We start from the raw sequence: 20,305 nt of genomic DNA on the forward strand, positions 1-20,305 counted from the left end.
GTACAAGATAACTATGTATTCAGAACATATTCAGGAGTGTGAATAATAAAGCAATGCAGTAATCATGAAAAAGCTTTCATTTAGGGAAAAAATGCTGTGGTCATGCCTCTTGTCTTGCTGTGGCTTTGCCATTAAGGGTTTAGGAAGGTCTTCAAAACTGTAGCTAAAAATCAATATCAGTTTGCTAATAACTTGCAATACTTTTCTATAAAACATTAATATTTTTAAAGTAGAACTTGATTCTAAACCAAATTTTTTTGTAGTGAAGAGTAGATTAAAAGAGAGATGAAAAAACTTGATACACTTGAAGGAAAAGTGACTGTTCAGTATGTGTAATACTTGGTCTGACTTCTCACACAACAGCTTTGCCGAAGTTATAACTGAAGACAAAGTGCTTTAGTGTTCAACAGCTGAGGTGTGGACAGTAGTGGTCTGATTTGGGGAGTCAAGGAGGGAACACAGGAAGTTCACTTGCCACAAGGTTTTCTCCAGAAGACATCATCATAAACCAGTGGCTAACAGAGGGAAGAAATTTTTCCTTCTCCTCCTTTTTCCTTTCTTACTCCAAGTTCCACATCACAAGCATGGATCTGCACTAGTATCCGAAAACACAAACTGTCTGGACACACAGCAAAAACTATCCTAATCCCACAATGATTTGGAAGGTCTAATCTTGCTGTACCATGGTAGCTTGAAGAAAGAATCTGTGCTTTTGGGCGCTATACTCATCCTTGAATTATTATCTTTGCTTACCCTGAACAAACTACCTGTTATTTCACACAGATTAACAAATTTTAAACCTTTGGGGCCAGAGCACTTACTATAACTCTGTCTAATTTAAAAGGCTTTAACCCAATCTGGGGAAAAAAAAAAAAAAAAGCAAGCAACAACTAACTGAATACATGCAGAGCTAGCCCACAGGAATAGTCTATATGAAGCTGACAAAATATTTTTCACTAGTAAAATTTGCATGTATGGTAAATATCTCTGAAATGTGGGGAGATATATTTTTTAAATGATTCATTAAAAAACCATATATTTTTAAGGCTGATTTTTCCCCCAGAAAAAAATCCAAAGGATTATTTTAGGGGGTTTTGCATAACTAGAAAACATAGCAAAAAATATTCATGTGATGCCTGTGGAAAAAACTGGTTCCTGCATCTTGTCTTTCATAATGGAGTGTTACTGCAGACATTTTCTTCAAGGGTCTGATCATTGCTCATTCAAAAATCTTAATTATAAAAAGTGTTAATTTTTTTATGGCAATTTCTAAGAGACTTGACGTAGATTGGCAGTTTACAAACTTGATGTGACAGTTTCTGTAACACTTTCAGCACCACCATGAATAATTGTCTTCCAATTAGATATTTCCACAGAAGCGCCTGTGTCATTCATTTGGGAGGAATTCGGTTCTGCACGATGTCATTGAGAAAATGAAATTTGTTTTAATAAAGATATGTCTTAAATATTAACAGGTAAGGGCTCTTAGTTTCTGTCATGTTAAGCTGTTGTCTAAAGGAAATCCCTGGTCCTCTCTCCAGTATTTACAAATCCTTTTTTTCCTTCCTCAATGATACTTTATTCAATAAATTACAATAAAGTTCTAATAGCAGAAGTTCAAACAGAAAGATAGAGAGATTCTGTTCTAACAATTTATCCATAATTTACTGAAGATTTTGTGCCTAGCCCTCTTCTCTGATCCACAGATTGTTTAAGAACACAAAATCTGGCATCAGCACAATAAGCTTGTCTTATGATAAATTGAGAATTATGATAACTTGAGTGTTATTTCATGTCCCATTCTATCTTAAAATACTTTCATGTCTCCAAATTCAAGGAAATATAGATATCCTAATTTTCAACTTAACACTCATTTGACTTACTATAATTTTAGATCTCTTCAGATAGCTTTTATGTAATTACAACAGAACTTACAAGATTTTCACATTAAGCTTTGAGCTGAACACATACAAGATGTACCACTCATTTCCAAAGTGGTCTGACCTTACTGCAATCATACAATCCTTGAATCATTTAAGTTGGAAAAAACTGCTGTTATCATCGAGTCCAGCAGTTAACCCAACAAGGCTATATTCACCACTGAACCATATCCCTAAGTGCCACATCCATGTCTTTTGAATGTTCCCAGGGATAAATCCTTCACTTCCCTGAGAAGCATATTTCAATGTCTAAAATGTGAAACTTCCAATGCCTGAAATCCCAACATTTGTAAAATAGGCATTTCTGACGGATCCCTTCTCTTGTTGCTTCAGCTTCAGGGACAACACAGTAGTGCTGAGTTTCTCTGACTTCCTGCTGTGGTTCTGGTAGCTCCATGTGAGTGGTGCTGGACAGATGAATGTTGCCCTGCTCTCTGCAGTAAGCACTGTCTAGTGGGTCCATAGGCTCAGAGCTGTACCCTCCCATGTCTGTAGGTTTTCTGAGTGGAGTTGCCTTTGGAGTTCAGCTGCTTTTTTTCTAATCATCTCCTAAAGAGTGACACAGGACCATTATGTGCCCAAGGATTAACTTGTCATCATCTAAAGTGCTGTATTTTATAGAGTGAATTTAAATTCCCAGTGTTAAGCAATAATTTAAACCAGAATGCAATATACCTTACCTTAAAGAATTCTTTTTTTTTTTATAGTCTTGATTATTTTTCCTTAGCAGCAATAATTTTAAAAAAGCTGTTTTAAAATGCAGTGTTGGAACTGGGTACACCACTGCTTTCAAATGACCATGAAACAATAATGTGCTGTAATTGGAAAAAATGCTTTCACCTGAAGAATTTATTCTTTCTTCAAATGCCAGCTAAATTCCAACTAAAAGTACATAAGCTGAAGCTTTTATGTGTCACCACACATATACACATCTGTGACAAACATGCATATGAATACACTTGATACATGTATTCTTTTTATCAGATGTAAATTATCATCACTCACTCCACTAGAAATGCAAAGTTTTAAGTGTTGCAATTAGCTTGGGGATCAAGGCCAGTACTTAAATCCTGTTGGAGAACACTGATATTTTCCCAGAACACTGTGCTTACTTCTATATAAATGGTCTAGATGCATATAAAATATACTATGTTGTCATTTCCAATGTTTTAGTTAGTTAAAAATATAATATTTTTGTATGTGTAACTATGGCAGAAGCACTTGACCCATACTACTTTAGATGGAATTTCTGAGGGCCTTATTAATAATATATAGTTACTTTCATAATGTAAAATCTAAAAAAAAATTCTAAAAAGATTTATTTAAAAACAGTTGGGAATATATTTTAATCAATTCTACCTAGCCATGTTCTTGCTGAATATTAACATGTATCATTCTGCTGCTGAATCAAAGTCATTCTTAGAGAAAACTATTTCATCTTTTTGAAACACTTGAATAATACAAATCATTATGCTAAGTACATACAGATTCAGCCTGCTGATGAACACTGGCCTATAGAGAGGATCAAACACTTTACCTGTCTCAAAAATAGGCCAGGTATTTCAGTTTTGATAATTGTAGATTATCAGAGTTCCCTTTCATTTGTTGATGTGTTTTCACATAGAGAGAAAATCGAGATTAATGAAAATAGCTCAGATATTCAGAAAAGGTGAAATCGCAAGGAAGGAGATGCTAGGTTGTACTTTCTTGAGTTACAATGTGTTTATGCATGTAAAGCAAATAATATAGCTCAGAACTAAATTGAATCAGAAATAGGTTGAATAAATACACTGGAATTATACTGTTTAGTAAAGAACTTCACTGTACAGATATTTTTAAAAAGCTTACACAAAATAGTGTGCTTAGTGCATGTTTTTCTTTCCAAAAAGAAAGACAATAGAAACAAAATAACACATTTTGAAGGCAGTTGAGCCACATGAAACAAAGCATTATTTTCTAAATTTTCCCATGTATATACATATGTATATGTGTGTATATGTGAAAGGACACAATATAGTGAATCTCTTTTGTGAAAAGTAAACAGTAGTTACAATGAAAGGGTAAAAATTATGAACATTTTTATTTTATTATATGTTTCAGTCTTACAACATTATGAGAACTCCTAATTTTGATTCACTCAAATGGCGTTCTGATGTTTAAAAATTCATGGAAATTATTTTAAAAGACTTTGAGTGGATGCACTTTTCACTAGGTGAACTGATTTTTGTTTTAATTGCTTTTTATTTTTTTCCTAATCTTAACAGAATTAGGCTCAGGATATATGATTAATGTACAATTTTTACAATAAACCTGTGTTGGAATTTTTTAAACCCTAGGGTGCTAGGTAATAATTCCATAATACTTTTCATATCTCTACTTATTAGTTAGGTTTGTTCTTGTGTGTATGTCATTTTAACCAATACAAAATATAACAAAATCTAGGTATCAATGTAATAGGCAGCCTTTTCCAACTCCACTCATATTTGGTGACTGGATTCCAGCACCCTGTCCATAAAATTCCTTGTTGATTGACCCTTATATATTATCTTATACAGATCTAGCTAGGTGGTTCATGCCAAAAATTACACTCATAATGTGCAAATAGCATAAATTATCTTCACTTGTAAATACCCTTCTTTTTCCACTGGCTAGTATATAACTGCTTGAATTTAAATCTATATTAATTTATCCAGAACTAAATGTTGGTCTCCTCTGGTAATAATAATGACTTTATTAGGAAAAAACATAAAATACGTAGAAACGTGAGACTATAGTTATCTTCACTTATTAGTTCTAGTCTCTAATTCTTTAAAGAGGGAGAAAGGTTTGGTGGAAAATAACTGTTACAGTAACCCCAGTAGTACACCAGTAGTCTGAAGAATTCAAGAGTTTTTGGGCTTTGCTTTAAGGTGGCACATAAAAAAGCAAAAAAAAACCTCATGGGGTTTTTTTTTTGTTTTTTGGCTTGTTTGTTTCTGGTTTTTTTGTTTTGTTTTGGGGTTTTCTATTTGTTTGGTTTTTTGGGTTTTTTTGGTTTGGTTTAGTTTCGTTTGGGGTTTTTTGTAAGTACAGCCTGAATAAGATGGCTGAAAAGCAACTGGGAGCTATATGACCAAAAAGGAGTGAGGCCAACATCATGTGGGTTGGATATTAATATAGCTCAGACAGTAAAGAACTGTGAGAAAGAATGTGTAGCTTATTTTGTGCTTCAGGCAGCAATCTTCAAATGTTGTAGAGGGTTTTATTCTCATGCTTTTAACCTTTTTTGCTGTGATATGTCTCATGACATTGCAAAATTCTCCATGCTAGTCTACTTCCCCACACTTTATCCTGTCACTCCATTCCTTCTCATATTCCCAGCTAGAAGGAGGAAAGCTTTGTTTGGGGAAGTCTGCATAGGGAAGAGTGTTCTGTCAGCAGCTTGGAAAGATATGCATACTTGTGTATAGGTATATAGATATGTATATATTCTTTAAATTTTTTTTTAATATTTGTCATTTCTGTAGCAGTTGCCTGATGGATATGCAGAGGGTAGAAGGATAGGGGTGAAAGTCAGAAAGAAGAATTTATAATGGTTGGGATTTGTGGCGTAAGGGACTGACCAGGACCTAGAGTTACTAAGAGTGCTACTGAGCCATAACCTCCTTCATTATTTTGATTTTAGGGATAAACTGACTAATTACTGTCTTTAAGCTGTTATTAAGATCCATTATAAGAATAAGATTTTAAAATTTTTCATATTAGCTGTAAATTTGTAGCTTTTAAAAAATACAGCAGTACTTTCAGTGAACATGACTTTCTGGGAAAATTGGTCCAACTGAAGTTCAGTGGAGCTAACAGTAATACACCAATACATATGCTTATCTCAAGCTGCAAAAAGCTCATAGAATGGGCCACATGGAGAACTTTGTAATCAATCAGTCTTTTTTTCTGGACCTCAGTTTTTAGGACCTGGCAGTCACAAAGAGCTAAGGGGATTTTTAAGTTATATAAGAGAGAAATTCTCATAAACCCATATTTTAAATCAAGGATCTTCTACAGGTACTGAGTTTTACAGTGAAGGAATATTTTCTTATAAGCTTACTAAGGCTTGTAAATGATTTTTTGTATGTGATTTTTCCTGCCACATCAGACATGAGGCATGTTTCAGTGCTGTGCATCTCTTCATATATGAATGGAGAAGAAATATAGGAAAAAATCTGAAGAAATATTGGAAAAAAATTCTAATGCTATTGAAATTGATGGGATGTATCCCACTGATTCAGAAGGTAAAGATTTTAATTTCTTTAGTCTATACTGAAAGAAAAAGTAGCTGGTGAAACAAATTCTTTGACATTTTCATCTTTGGAACTCCAAGCAGTATATTAACATGCCTTTTTTGACAAGTTTCTTACTCTCTTTTAAAATAAGTCTCCTAAGGTCACACTGTGCCCTTTTAGAGTATGGGATCTGCCTAAAAGAACACAAAATTCATGTCTGCAGCACTGGTGAAACAAAAAGCAGCTGGGATTTTGGTTTTAGGACAAATACCCTTTACCTTCAGCCTGCACGTCAGTCAGCCTCTATGCTCAGGTGAACAATGATTCAATTATTTCACGGGATACTGTAAATAACCCAAATCACAACTGTAGTTTCTGGCCATCCACTGGCTTCTCTTTTCCTGTAATGTTGGTTTTACAGTTTTTAACAACTGTTCTCTGATCCTTCTTCTGAAAGTGAAATCTTGCTCTGCAAATGTTATTTGCATCCCCAGCTTTCCTCTCCAGAAAGGCAGATAGGGTCTAACTGCAAACGATGGCTTTTCATTGATTGTCTCTGAGATTCCTTATGGCAGAAAGGGGAGAGTGTGTTATCCTCATAACTTGATGGTGTTCTTGCTGGAGGCATAGAAAGGTCTGCAATATATTTAGGCAACCAGTGTGAGAACAGCTACATTCAAACAATCAAAAATAAAACCTATGAGAAGAGAAATAGGAAGTAAAAGTAAAAAGAAAACAAAACAAAACCAATTCTGAAGCACTCTTCAAGTAATTCTAAAGCTAGGAAAACTGATATAAAGCCAAGCATATAATAGCCAAGAAAATTTTTCCTCTTCCCAGTGAAATATCACGGGTTAGATTTTAATAAATGCTGATATTTGCTAGGCAAAAATTTCTGACTAGCATTATAAAATTCTTACTACATGGATGGCCTCATTTGATAATGTGTGCTTGTAAATTCACTGTGTTTGAAAACAGAAAGCAAGCTCTGAAGACATTTGGCATGCAAAAACAGCCTTACAAAATATGCACATCTTTTGTAGATGAGAGGGAAAGGTGATATTTACTTAAACTAGCAGGGTTTTTTTAAAACTATTAAACTTAGGAGTTTATTTGTATAATTGTAATAAAATAATAAATATCACTTAATATTTAATATTAAAACTGCATAAATTATTTGAACTTTAGGATTAAGAAAGAAGTCCCTGATAGTGATTTAAAGAATTCAGTAGAAGTTATTGAATCAACAGTATTGGCAGTTCTAGATGCAACCTGTTTAATTCATAATTTGAAATATGATATAAAAGAGTGGAAAGAACAATAAAAGAGCAAACACAAGATGGCAAAAATAAAAATGGATATACAAGTGTTCTTTACACAACCGTAACACTATAATTGCGATTACAATACTCATATTTTAATCAGGAAACATAATGTATTCGGCAGAAAAATGAATGGGAACTTTTGTATTTCTTGTCTGTCCAGCACTTCATCCTAACTCCTCCAAACTCTCTGAACACTATTTGCTCCAAAAATGATGGTTACTCATCACCAAGTAGGAAACTTCTAAATTTCTGTGTCACTAAAGTTGATTGAACAGACTATCAAGGACTAAGGACTACCTTTTAAAAAATTATGGTACACTTGGAACTTAAAAGGAAAAAAAGTCATTATAAGGGATATAAAAAAATAATCTTTAAAGATTTTATGGTCAATGAACTGAAAAACAGATGGGATTATTTTTTTTCTGATCCAAAGTACAACTAAGCAGCAAGATCAATGAAATATAGACTTTCCAAATACTTGAATTCTTTATTTTAAGCTTGATATGTTAGATTCTAGTTTTCAATAGCATTGAATAATGAATAAAAAAAAATTATCTAATTTTTCTTTACACAAATTTCCTACAAAGCTGTTGTGGAAGACATGTATTAGGTAAACTTTGGAACAGTAGGAATGTTCAAAATATCTTCTGAAAACATTGTTTCCATGATTATAAAGGTCTTCTATTTCACAATTTATCATATCTAAAGCTTTTAATTTGCCAAATCCCAAACATCATGCATGCAGATGAACAAGTAGAATGCATTAATGAGGCAGATCACCCTGAAAATTATATAATTGGTAACACCTGTAAACTCAGATTTTCAGTGATACGGAATTTAAGAGTTATTGCATGAATCATACATAATTTATTTGAATCCTTAGTGAAAAATAAAATCTAAGAAGGTAAAATTTACATACAGATTTATATTAGAAGAACTACCAGTTTGCAGAATCACAAAATTTGTGTTTGCATCACAGTTTCAGTGTTTTGCCAGAGAATCACCATTTTCCCAATACATGATTGGAAATATAGTTCTGGATCTTCTGAAATGACAGCTAATAAGACTTAACTTTTTTTTATATATATGGGTTTAAATCTTCTAAAACATTAAATAAGCAGCAACTGTAATATTTAAGCATTATGTTTTCCTGTGGATCAATAAAAGATGAAATAAATTTTAGAAACCCTAGAAATAAAGTTTAGTAAAATCATTGTTAAACTTGAATGCAGAGGTATAATATCACTGTCACTACTGGATTTGTTTCACAATGGCAGCCCTGAGACCAAGAGAGTGGGAATTCAGGCCTTGTTCTGTTTTAAATCCTCAGAGATTTGCAGGAAATCAGAGCAAATAAATTCTCTCTTGCTTTGAATTACTTACATGTATAGATAGAAGATTTCTGGCCTGAAGGGTTTTACAGCACATGAGTCATTCATGTGAAGATGTGGGGGGGAGAAGAAGCAACGTTTCAGAAGGAGAAAGTACTTCGTGTAGAAACACTTTCATAAAGGGATTATACTGTTATCCGCTTGAAAGCGGTCTTTGTTTCTAAGGTAATTTCATTTGGTATTCTAATCCTTTCAGGTGGTGATGTTTGCTTTGCCTTATTGAAGCTAGAATAGGATTTTTGTATGCCTTCTTGATTTTTCTAGCCATTAAAACAGCCTGTGCCAGTAACTTGGCATAAAACTAGTGTTATCCTGCCATACTGTTCCTTGCATATTCCTGTGAAGCTCAGCAGATGCCTTCTGTAGTTTGCTTAAAGTGTGGCTGCAGTTGCAAAAGTGTCACCATGTGGAAGAGCAGTTTGAGAACAAGTTTCCATAAACAAAGGGTGTAAAGTTGGTAAAGCTATCTCCTTGGCTCATTCACACCGATTGCAGGCAAAACAGGCTGATAAACTAGATATCCACAAAAGCGTAATTGCTATTTTTGCTACTGATGTGAAAGGTATGCAATAATTCGGTGGGAGAGTGGATTTTGTACCTATTGCATAGATCATCTGAGACTATCAGTTCTTTTATGATGGTTACTTAATTGACATTTTCTAAAGTTATTTCTCATCCATTTTGTTCATTTGTTTAATAACATGGACTGGAGATACAGAAGCCAAATCTTGAAATACATTTCAATGATCACTTAGAACATTACCAGCGAAGGTGAGCTGTGACCACCAAGTAATCTTTAATGCTGTTATGTCCAGAACAAACAATATGATAAAAAACCAGTAAACTGTGAAAGTTAACAATCAGAAAGATTATTTACCTTTCATGGGGAAAGGCTCCTACTTTGATAAAACATGGCTAAGAAAAGTTTTGAAACTTTCTTTAGCATGACTTACTTTGAAAGCAAAACTGCAAGATAAACACAGATGGTGGTAGGAATTTTTTTTTTTTTTTTTAATGCTGCAGTTTCCCAGAAGAAAAAGAGCTCTGAATGGAGGGTGGGATGGCACCATTTTTCTGCTTTTGTTCACCTAGGCTTGTTCTGGTTTTTCTCTGAAGACTTTTTATGTAGTTTAGCAGAGTTTTGAACACAGTCTTTTTTGATAACTTGGGGCACTTGGCCCTTAAAGCATAGCTGCTTGGTGAGTTATGCTTGCCCCTCTGCCCACACATGGCAGGAGTCTCCCTTTGCAAGAGTTCAGTCCGGTGAGAGACTTTCCGTATCACAAACTGGACAGGGAGGAGTACAAAGTAGCAGTAAGGAGATCATTCTCTGAACTGACCTATAAAGGGTACATTACTGAGCATGTCCTAGTAGAATGCAAGGTAACTTCACAAATGCATCCCTTTGCCAGCCTGATATGTCTCTGATATGAGACAGAAATTGCCAACACAGGCTGGATAATTTGAGTGACTCTATTTTTATTTAAAAGGAGAAAAGTGTGTGTTTCATTTTTATTTTTATTTAAAAGGAGTAGAGGTGAGCATGTCAAATTAGAAATACCAGAATTTAGACAGTGTTTCTTTTTCCTCCCTCTTCTCCCATACAAAGTCCAAGGGTGATGTCATTCATCCTCTGTACTCTTCATGTTATTCAGACCATTTTCTGCATTGGGTTTGGTTGCTGCAGGGAATCCCTTTATCTCATGAGTTAATCATGGAGGGTGGAGATGGTGACTCCTTCAGGATAGTAGACTAAACAAACTTGAGAAGCAGTCCTTCCTCAGCTTATTTCCACCTCACAGAATTACATTTAGTTCTCCATTTCATAGACTTCAAAGCACAGACCAGATTCTCAAGTGAAGCTCCTTGCCATCAGCACTGATGTTCATTTTTCTTGACCTGCAACAACATGGACAAAGTCTTTGCTGTAAATAAATGAGGGGGTTTTCTGGACCTTACTCTTTCAACATGTGATTTGTCTACATTGGCATATAAAGGCATGGGACTTGAAGATTTTGACAGGCATAGGGCCAGATGCATTTTCAGTGAATCCTCATTATGTAGTTATTCCTCAGTCAAGACAAATTCAACCACATTTTCTGCACTGGAGTCCTGAGAAAGAGTACCCCTCTTTACCTTTGCTCCTAGAACTGCCAACTAGTTTGTACTATTTAAGCAGAGGGAGAAGAGGCACATTTAAACTATATATATATAATGATAATTATACCCAAATGTCTCAAAAGTAGGGGCTAAAAGTTCACTTAAAATAAATCTTACTAGAGTTATCTATGGATTAATATATATATCACAAAAGATCACCTTGATGCTAGAAAGGACTGTTTTGTCAAGTGATTGTGATTTGTATCTGATCCTGAATAATTTCATAGTGTTTCTGTATTTAAAATGTTTATCTTTGAACAGCATTATTTACAATGAATGCTATTAAATTTTTCTTACATGTATGTGTAGTCCCTGTTAACAGACATATAGAAAGGTTCCTTATCCTTTCAGGATTCCAAGAAATATATACAAGAGTGGGGAAATAAGACCTGAAAAAACTGACTTGCCTTTCGAAAGTCTTTGATCTGAAAACCTAATTTGCATGTCCCAAGTCTTATGCAGAAACCCATCTTCTTTCTCCATAATTAAGCAGACATCTGCATGTACCTCATCTTCAAAATACACTAATCAGCAAACAGTTTTCATGCATTAATACTCTAAATGTATACAAAAGTGTTAACTACTTTGCTTTACTACAGTTGAGTCAGACTCAAATAATAAGTACTTCAAAACTCAAAAATTCTTCTCCAGTTTGCCTTTATAGCAAACAGTGCTATATATTTGCACCTTCACTAGTGCTTTTTAGGAAAATGCCGGTTTCTGAAAGACTTTTATCACAAGTGTACTATTCTCCAAAAGTAAGATTTATACTCTCATTATTGAGGTAGAAACGTACTTTTATTCAGCAGCCAAGTTTATGAAAGAATGCTATTTTTCCATTGTGTAAAAAAAAGAAAATTGCTGAAAATACCATCTGAACTATATGATCTGGTGCTACACAAAAAAAAAAAAAAATCTAATTACTCACTCCCATTAGTTCAAAGTAATCAGACTATGTGTGCACCTATGTTGCTAATCAGTAACAGAAGAATGAACTCATTATTTGCCAGCAATGCAGAAGAAGTTGGCTGAAGTCACCAATTTCCCTGAATTTGTAACAGGTAAGGCTATTGCTGACTTTTTAGTTCAGAACCTCTCTCTCCGTCTCCTATTCTCACTTGTGGATAAGTGGTTAAGATGAACAAAATTCAAAATAAGTTAGCAACCAGCTTAGAAAGTAGATTCCATTTGATGACAGTGCTGGCTTGTCACCGATATCCCAGACAAATCAACCATACATTTCAGTAGTATCTATTTTATAAAGAGGATTTGCTGAAACAGGAAAATACAAGACCTTGATCCTCACAGCGAAATGACATAATAAGTGATTTTTTTGCCTTGTCTTAAAGAGTCAAAAATTCTCGTTAGGTAAGTGTCATCATAATGTGTCCTGAATTTCTGTGCATTTTCTTGACTTTTGTACTTTATTCTAATTGAATTGCAGTTTCTTATAGCTATTTTTAGGATCAATACTTCTTCACAGGGGCAGGATGAATAAGAATCAATCTGAACACTTCAGCTCCTTCATCAGGAATTGCTTCAAACAGCAGCTCTTTCTCTGTAGTAATCGGTGTGATTCTGTTAGCAGCATCAGTCACTGACAACAAGACACCTGAACTGTGTTTCTTTCCCTGTTCATTGGGATCTTTCATTGTTACAGACACCAATATTCTTTCTTATAAGGTTAGAAAAGATCCATAATAACTTTTATACCATTATATTTTAAACTCCAGACTTCATTAACGCACTCTTCAGCTCGTTCACTTTCAGACTCCTTGCTGCTTATGAATTATTCAGGGTAGATTTCACTTGAGGTAAATAGTTTGATTTGAAGGTTTTTGTATCTGGATTTAGATGCAACGAGAAAAGTTAAGTGCTCAGAATTTTAAGTGAGGAGAATTGCAGAGGCTCAGATATTAAGATGGAAGACATTTGCTGTTAGTGCTCTGGGGCTGCCATTGAGATCTCAGCACGGTGCTATTTGTCATTCTGAAGTAGGTAGGCATTATGATGCCTGGAGTATAAATCAGCCTTTACATGGTGTCGAGTCCTGAAGTACTTAGAACACTCTAATCCAATTCTGAGTTAACAGAACATTTTTGGTTTTACAATCTTTAAAGTTTCCCTTTTTAGTTAACCCTGTCATCTTTTCATTAATCATCATTATTTTCTAGAATTTTATGTACCTCCTCAAATACATTTCTTAATGTTTTGCTTCAAAGTTGTGGTATTGTCACTGAGATGAGGTTTAGTTTTAATCATCTAGTAGAGATGAAGTTCCAGCAAAATTAATGTTAATTCTGCTCATGCAAAGAGGAATACTGCCTTGTCCTGCTACCTGGTCAGCATCATTTGGACGCTGCATCAAAGTATGATGTCTGTACTTTGTCTCCTCCACTCACTTCTGTGTAGTATCATATTAGTGTTACCTCGTGGACAGAGCTGAAATGAAAGAGTAGCTGTTTCCCTGTGGCTGTTTTCAGTGTATGTCTGCAGTCCAGTAGTCAATATTAGCTCGGCACAGCAAAGCAAATTCTTTTAAATGCTGATTGTCTTCTTTCATCTGGGAAGCTAGTGTACATACAAAGGGTCAGTTCAGAAACTATATGTACTGTAGGCTGTCAGTTCATTGAATCTCAGTTCCTGTTCTTCCAGTGGCTGAGTAAACATTTTAACCATCAGCAACCATTTTGCTGATTGAATATTGCTATATATAGTATTATATCGACTTTAGTCAGAGAGTACAACTGTGCAGTCATTTGAATTTACAGTGCTTTTACAGGTGGAGTTGTTAGCATTAATGAAGTCCATTAAAATCACGTTCTTGTGCTGCCAGGCAGCACAGTCTGCGTGCGCTGGCCGATGCGGAGACGCAGCGATGGAGTCGGCGCTATGGAACGGGCACTGACTGCCCGTGAACTCACAGCAGCCCCGGCGCAGCTGCACGTGCTGGTGCTGTGCTAGGCACAAAACTCCCTCTGGTGCCCTGGTGCTCGGAAATCTCTGCCTTGCAAGACAGCTGGAGTGAAGGGAAAAGACTCTCTCAGATCAAGGTGTTAGCACTAACTTTAGAGAAATGCAGGCCATACTTTTGATTCTTTAGTCTGTGGAACAGAGAATCCTTAAAAGGCAGTTTTAAGGACATAGTTGAGGATAGCGTTGTCAGATTTATCTATCTGTCTATTTATTTAACTCTGCTCCTTAACTTTCATATGGTGGAACATAAATATTCCAGATCTAATTAATCTAAATTAGCTTAGCCCAAAGTTGTTAAGTCACTGTGATCTCTGGTAAAAAGCTTGTTTTCTTGTACAGCCACCCAAAGTTGTTATTTTCATTGAAATGTTCATGCTCAGTAAGGAAGTATAATAGTTCAGTGGCAGAGTGATTGCTTGTGCTAGCAGTAGCACATTGAAGTTACATGACCTCTCATTAATCTGTACTTTGATAAGGTCCTGGAGTAGCAGGATTAATGACATTCTACTGTAAATTATTCAAATCCCTGCCTGTGCACAGACTAACTCTTTGGAGAAACACACAAGTAATACTGAATCTTTTACTGCCTTGGAGAATAACTACAGTGGTCCAGAGACAGAAATTTGCTCATCTGTATTGTGGATCATGTGAATTGTCTAAAAACAGGCAGCTTTGCTTTTCTTATATTATATTTTCTGCATGTGATTTTATTTCTAAAATATTCTATTTATGGAAAGGCTGCTTTTCCTATCACCCCATCCTTTTCATTTTATCTTTTGGACCCCACACAGCACTCTGAGAGCTATGTACCTAGGCTAGCTTGGTGACATTAATTTCATTTGGCCCACAAGGCTTTCCTGGCTGCTATGTTTCCCTTGTGCCACATCAGCCTCATCAAATCCTATTTTTCCTCTTGGCTCCTTTCTGTCAGCCTGCATTCTTCTGAGCGTTGTCTCTTCAGCCATATCTCATCCCATGCAGTGCTTTCAATTCTTGTTACCAACATTACCTCCCCTGTGAGGATTATAAACCCTGCTCCTAGTGCAGCAAAACTATGTGGATTTCATGTCCAGGACAACCTTTCTCTATGGAAAAGAAAAATGAGCATGCCACTCTCACATTTTAAGATCTATTCCAGGAATTCATGGACCTGAATGTCAGAGGGACTATTAATGTTTCTGTTGCAGCCCTATATAACAGCTCACAAAATTACTTCCTCAGTCATCTCTCTATACAGCTGAGTAAGCTCTGATTAAAAGGTATCCTAGATCAATTTATGGGAAACAATACATCTAGCAATGGAGTTTTTCATATCCTTTAACCACCATTGATTAAATGTTTATCAAGTGTTCAGCTGGGAGTCCAACTCCTACTCATGACTTTCACAGCTGTTTCTTAGACATAAGAAAAATTGTATTTTCTACTTTTACACAGCAGTTTTCTATGTACTGCTGTGTGCCATATTTATATCACTTGAGCTTTTTTCAGGGCAGAAGCAAGTCCTCATACATGGCAAGCCAATGATAACCTATTTAAATTTTTCCATTTTTTAAGTGTAAAAACTGGATGCAGTACAGACTGTTGTCTCAGTGTTGTACAGAGAGTCATCCTGCCTGAAAATGTCTTTTTTCTGTATTGCGGAATTGCATTAGCCATTGTTGCAGTAGCTTTCTGTTGACAGTTAATGTTCAAAAGAGGAAAGCCCAAATAAAGCCAATTGGAAAAATCATCAGAAAGTGAACTTCCTGCAGTGGAGTGCAGGGTTGACCAGCATCAGTTGATAGACCTCCCTGGTTAAGGAGTGTTTTTTCCTCAGCACAACACCATGCCCAAGTTCTACAGATAACTTCTACCAATAGAAATCATCCTTTAAATTGGCTGTGGATGGTCCTAAGGCTGCTGTTCTGTTCTGGTTGTGAGTATCACTGTACAAGAAGGAATGGCTCCCCAGAGACTCTCCCTCACCTATCATCACTGGGCTGCTCTGCACCATCCTTTAGTACACATTATGGACTAATCCTGTGCTGAGTTGTGTTTTGGCATGTGGCATGAGTGCTGTCTATGCTGCTTCTCAGCAGTTTGCAAAGCACTGCTGTACCTTTATCCAGTCCACAGCAGAATGACACTAATGAAGAGGCTCACAAACCTTACCTCTACTGTTCTCCTTCCTACAACGGTTAGACTGCTACCAGTTAAAAGAGGTTACTTTTTATTCTTGATGGTGTATTGGTACTGGAAATAAGGATCAAAAATTTTAATTTTGTTGTCACATGACAATCTTTAGAATCAACCACTTAGGTGTATAAAGGTTGTTGGTAGACTTTATATACCAATATCTTTGGAGTCCTCAGTGTTCTATGGTGTATGAGAATATTGTTGTTTACTAAACTCATACTTCTCAAATTATGTTAGCCTGTTTTAACAACACAAAAACAGATTTCAGGAACTTTGCTTAAAATCTTTTACGGCAGTTTGCCTTTGAAACTGCTACAAAATTGTAATGGCTTTTCATTTTGATTTGCTGGCAAGAAACAAGTTGACTGCCCTTTCTTTGAAAAACTTAAAGGCTGAACAGAAAATTATTTTGCTGACACACTAAATGTTTTTTGCAACTGAACTGATTTTCTTCGGTAATAAAAGTTGATTGGTATAATGAAAAAATGTTTTATGTAAGCATCACACTACTGCACCAGTGCAGCTCTCCAGCCTTCTCTAAGATGCTCAGGACACACTCATTTGAATCAACAGGCTTATCCACATGGTACAAGCTCAGAGCAGAAAATTTCAGCCTCAAATTATTTCTCTTTGATTAGGTACCCAGATAAGGGAACAGCATGTTAACATACTCTCTGAAATGCATGTATGTATATATATTTGCATAAAGAAATGCATATATTCACACATAAACAGATACTTATATATTATTTGTTCCTTTTAATTTATGTTCAGAGGTCTAGTTTCCATTTGACTGGAAGCCTGTGGCTGCTTTCTCACTGTTAAGTGGTAGTTAGTGGACTGCAGTTTCTGAACAAATTTTCTGAGAAGCACAAATGTCACTGTTACACTTCCCAGAGTAAGGCAGAAGAGTAGTTTGCCATTGCACAAACTATTGCTGTTTTCTTACTGAAACTCAAGAAATCACTGATGCTTTTTATTGCCAGCTCTGTACCATCTAATACAAACTTAAGCTAAAGATAGATGCCTTGACAACTGCCTGTTCACTAATTACTTCTACTAAAGCAGTTTAATATCACTATTCATTCATTTATTTAGAAACTCCTCTTTTTTTTTTCTACAGCCTTCTTTATTTTCTGTTACTGAAGCATTTCAATCTAAGAACTTGTACTCCAATATGCTGTAATTGAGTTTAAATGTTAATTTTCCCAATTTCCTGAAGTATATGGTTAAAAGGATTTCATATCCTAGAAATAATGATATTTCTCTTCACTGGAACAATAGAAAATTCTCATTGCGTTTCTGTTTCAAGTAACCCTCTTCATTTACATACTAACATCCCCCTCAATTTCTTTATCAACCTGATGAAATTCCTCAGAAATCGCCACATAAATATACAGAGAGTTCTTCTTGCCTGATGCTGTAGAACAGAGGTACCTGATACTGGTCTCAGTTCCTTTTTTTGCTTGAAATTTACCTTAGATTATTTAATTCGTCTTTTTTATTTGCTTAGTTTATTATCAAAATAATTTCTGCTGTTTGACACCTTAGAAAAATCAAAATGGAAGAATTTCCGGAATAACAAAGTCTAGTTTCTTACTGCTGTTATAACTCTCTTAGCCAGTTAATAAAGCTGTTAAAATCAATATGTCTGTTGCTTGAGGAGTTTTGATTTATTCGGGACTCCAGATTAAGCTTCCCTTATCCGTGTATACTATCTTTTGGAGTTGTTCCTGTTTATAGCTAGTTTCTGCTTCACAGAAGAAGAGAAAAATGCCTGCAGGAGCTTAAGAGGGCTTCTTAGTCCAATGAATTTGTCACAAACCCCATAGATTTTACTCAGAGGGCCCTGCCTTTCATAAACTTAATTACTCTCTCCACCTGTTGTGAGGGGCCAGATGTGCTACTGCTATTATTTCACGCTTTCTAGAGGACAGAGCACTTCTGAGACTTTCTGTAGCTGCACAGCGAATTTGTTTGTTTTTCATGCTAGTCACACACAGTAGAAGGCTCCTTTAAACAGGGCTGGCAGAAGTCCATGCTGTCCCTCACTGTGGGAGCAATTAGCTCTATTATATAGATAACCATGCTCATAGAAATGAGGTATGGGTACCATTACATGCCCCGGCAACATTTGTTTAATTGCTAAAGCACTTGTTTATGCACTGCTTTGTTGGAAGAGAATGTATTAAACTATAAAACAATGATCTGTCAGGTATAAAGCCTGCAACCTTGAGGGGATCATTATGGGGCTCAGATCAAAAGAATTTAAGAAATTTTGTCATATATCAAATGTTGTCTGAGACCTAAGCTTCATCTTGCTGTTAGCTATAAGGCAGTTTTATGGACCGTCAGTATGAAGAGAATATTTACATATTTTTATCAGCACATAATTGGTTTTTTATCATTTGTGTTTTCTGTCCTCTTGTATTACACTATATCATGTTGTTCATAAGAAATTGCAGTACTGTCATGTTAAGTGGCACTGCTATGTTACCTCAAAGCATCTGATTTACTTCTTTACTGTTGTTTGATAGAACAATGAAATTAATGAATTGTGTTCAAGCCAGTGGCAGCTTTGATGCTTTTTAGCTGGCAGATATATCAACAAAATTTTATGGTAGATGTGAGTATGCAAATATGTGTAATGCAATGGAGGTTTAACAGATCAATGTTGTACAAAAAAAGGCTTAGCATATGTTATTTATTACCAAACTAAAACTAACTAAGAAGAATAAGTGTCATACAAAAGTAAAGATGAAAAATGTTCAATACCTTGCAGCTTTCTCCTATATATTTCTTTCTGAGATAGCCTTGATTATCACATGCCTGTTCCTGCATAGGCAGTAAAATCACTACTGAAGGCGACTGCTCAGGTTTATATGGAAATTCAAATAGTCGTGGCATGTTGTGACCCTTGCACTTCACAAATACTTCTGGAGACAAGTAGGGGAACTTTGCAAGGTCGTTTCAAGGTAATGGCCATTCTTCATCATTCTGCAGAATGGATTTTAAGAGTGTTTATGAAGTTTTAATCCAGGATTCAAAACTCTTTACCCTAGATAAGAGCTGTCTCTGGCTCAAAACTTATTAAACTAAAAGTTATTAGTTCCTGGAAAAGTGTGCCAAACTCCCATCTGAAATTTTGTGTGTAATAACCTACGTATGTATTGATAGTGAGATACATTTCTTTGCCTTATATTTATGGAATTAAGCACATAGTTTTAATTGGCTCAAGGCAAACAATGAAGTTACTGCTTTATGATTTTTGATAAACCTTTGAGAGTCATAAACTGCTGTAGTCAAGTAATCTGGCCCCTATTATGTGGCAGTTGCGTCTGCTTTAGCATGAGCTGTTGTTTAAGGCTGAAAGTTCTTTATTAGTAATCTGTTTTCCTTTGTTAATCTGTATTTAGATGACAAAATTAAAAAAGTGGAAGAAATATCATATTTTCTGTCCCTACGGGCTTGCTAGAGCAATCAACACTCTGTAAGTAAGTTCAACCTTCTAGAAATTAAAACAAGACTTTAAGTCTAAACAAATTTTCTAAATTTTGATCTTTAAGAATATTTTACTATGTGATTTTTTAAATACTGATTGTTCTTGGGAAAGCTGAAACCGAAGTTACTTCTACTGGAAATATAAACCTTCCCATACCAAAGGCATTAAGTTATTTCAGTCTTATTGAAGTATTATATCTGAATTCTGTTAGTGCTTGAGGTTTAAGTATAAAATAGCATTTTCAACCTGTCTAAAGGCAGCTATTTATGCTAATGAACTTTGGAATGGAAAAAAGTGGTGCAGTCACATATTGAGGAGGGCTAAATATGAGAATAAATTTTTTAATTATAGTAAGTTCTGCTTTAGAATCTGTTGTTTTAAAATCTAATCTGAAGACTCTAAACCACTGGTTGAAACTCCAGCACACTTCTGGAACATTCAAATAATTTTCCATGTTGGTCCGTCAGTCAAGTATTGATCCTGGCTGCCTCTGACACTTTGAAATCTAATGAGGTGACAGTCCAAGGTCTTGTAGCTGCAGGGTATTCCTTCCAATATGTCATAATTTTCCTGCTTT

At 35.4% G+C, this 20,305-nt stretch overlaps 1 protein-coding gene across 4 annotated transcripts in view; it reads left to right on the forward strand.

The window, feature by feature from the left end:
- Positions 1-20,305, forward strand: part of RALYL (RALY RNA binding protein like) — a 388,415-nt gene that overhangs the window by 105,376 nt on the left and 262,734 nt on the right. Inside the window, exon 1 of one of the 4 annotated variants that reach the window (XM_048329274.1) lies at positions 19,636-19,716. The exons of the other annotated variants lie outside the window; for them this stretch is intronic. The gene's annotated coding sequence lies outside the window, so the exon portion shown is untranslated. Of the gene's footprint in view, positions 1-19,635; positions 19,717-20,305 lie in introns of those variants that run through there. 4 annotated transcript variants of the gene reach the window in all.

This window comes from Corvus hawaiiensis, chromosome 26 (genome assembly GCF_020740725.1).
Source record: "Corvus hawaiiensis isolate bCorHaw1 chromosome 26, bCorHaw1.pri.cur, whole genome shotgun sequence".
NCBI lineage: Eukaryota > Metazoa > Chordata > Aves > Passeriformes > Corvidae > Corvus > Corvus hawaiiensis.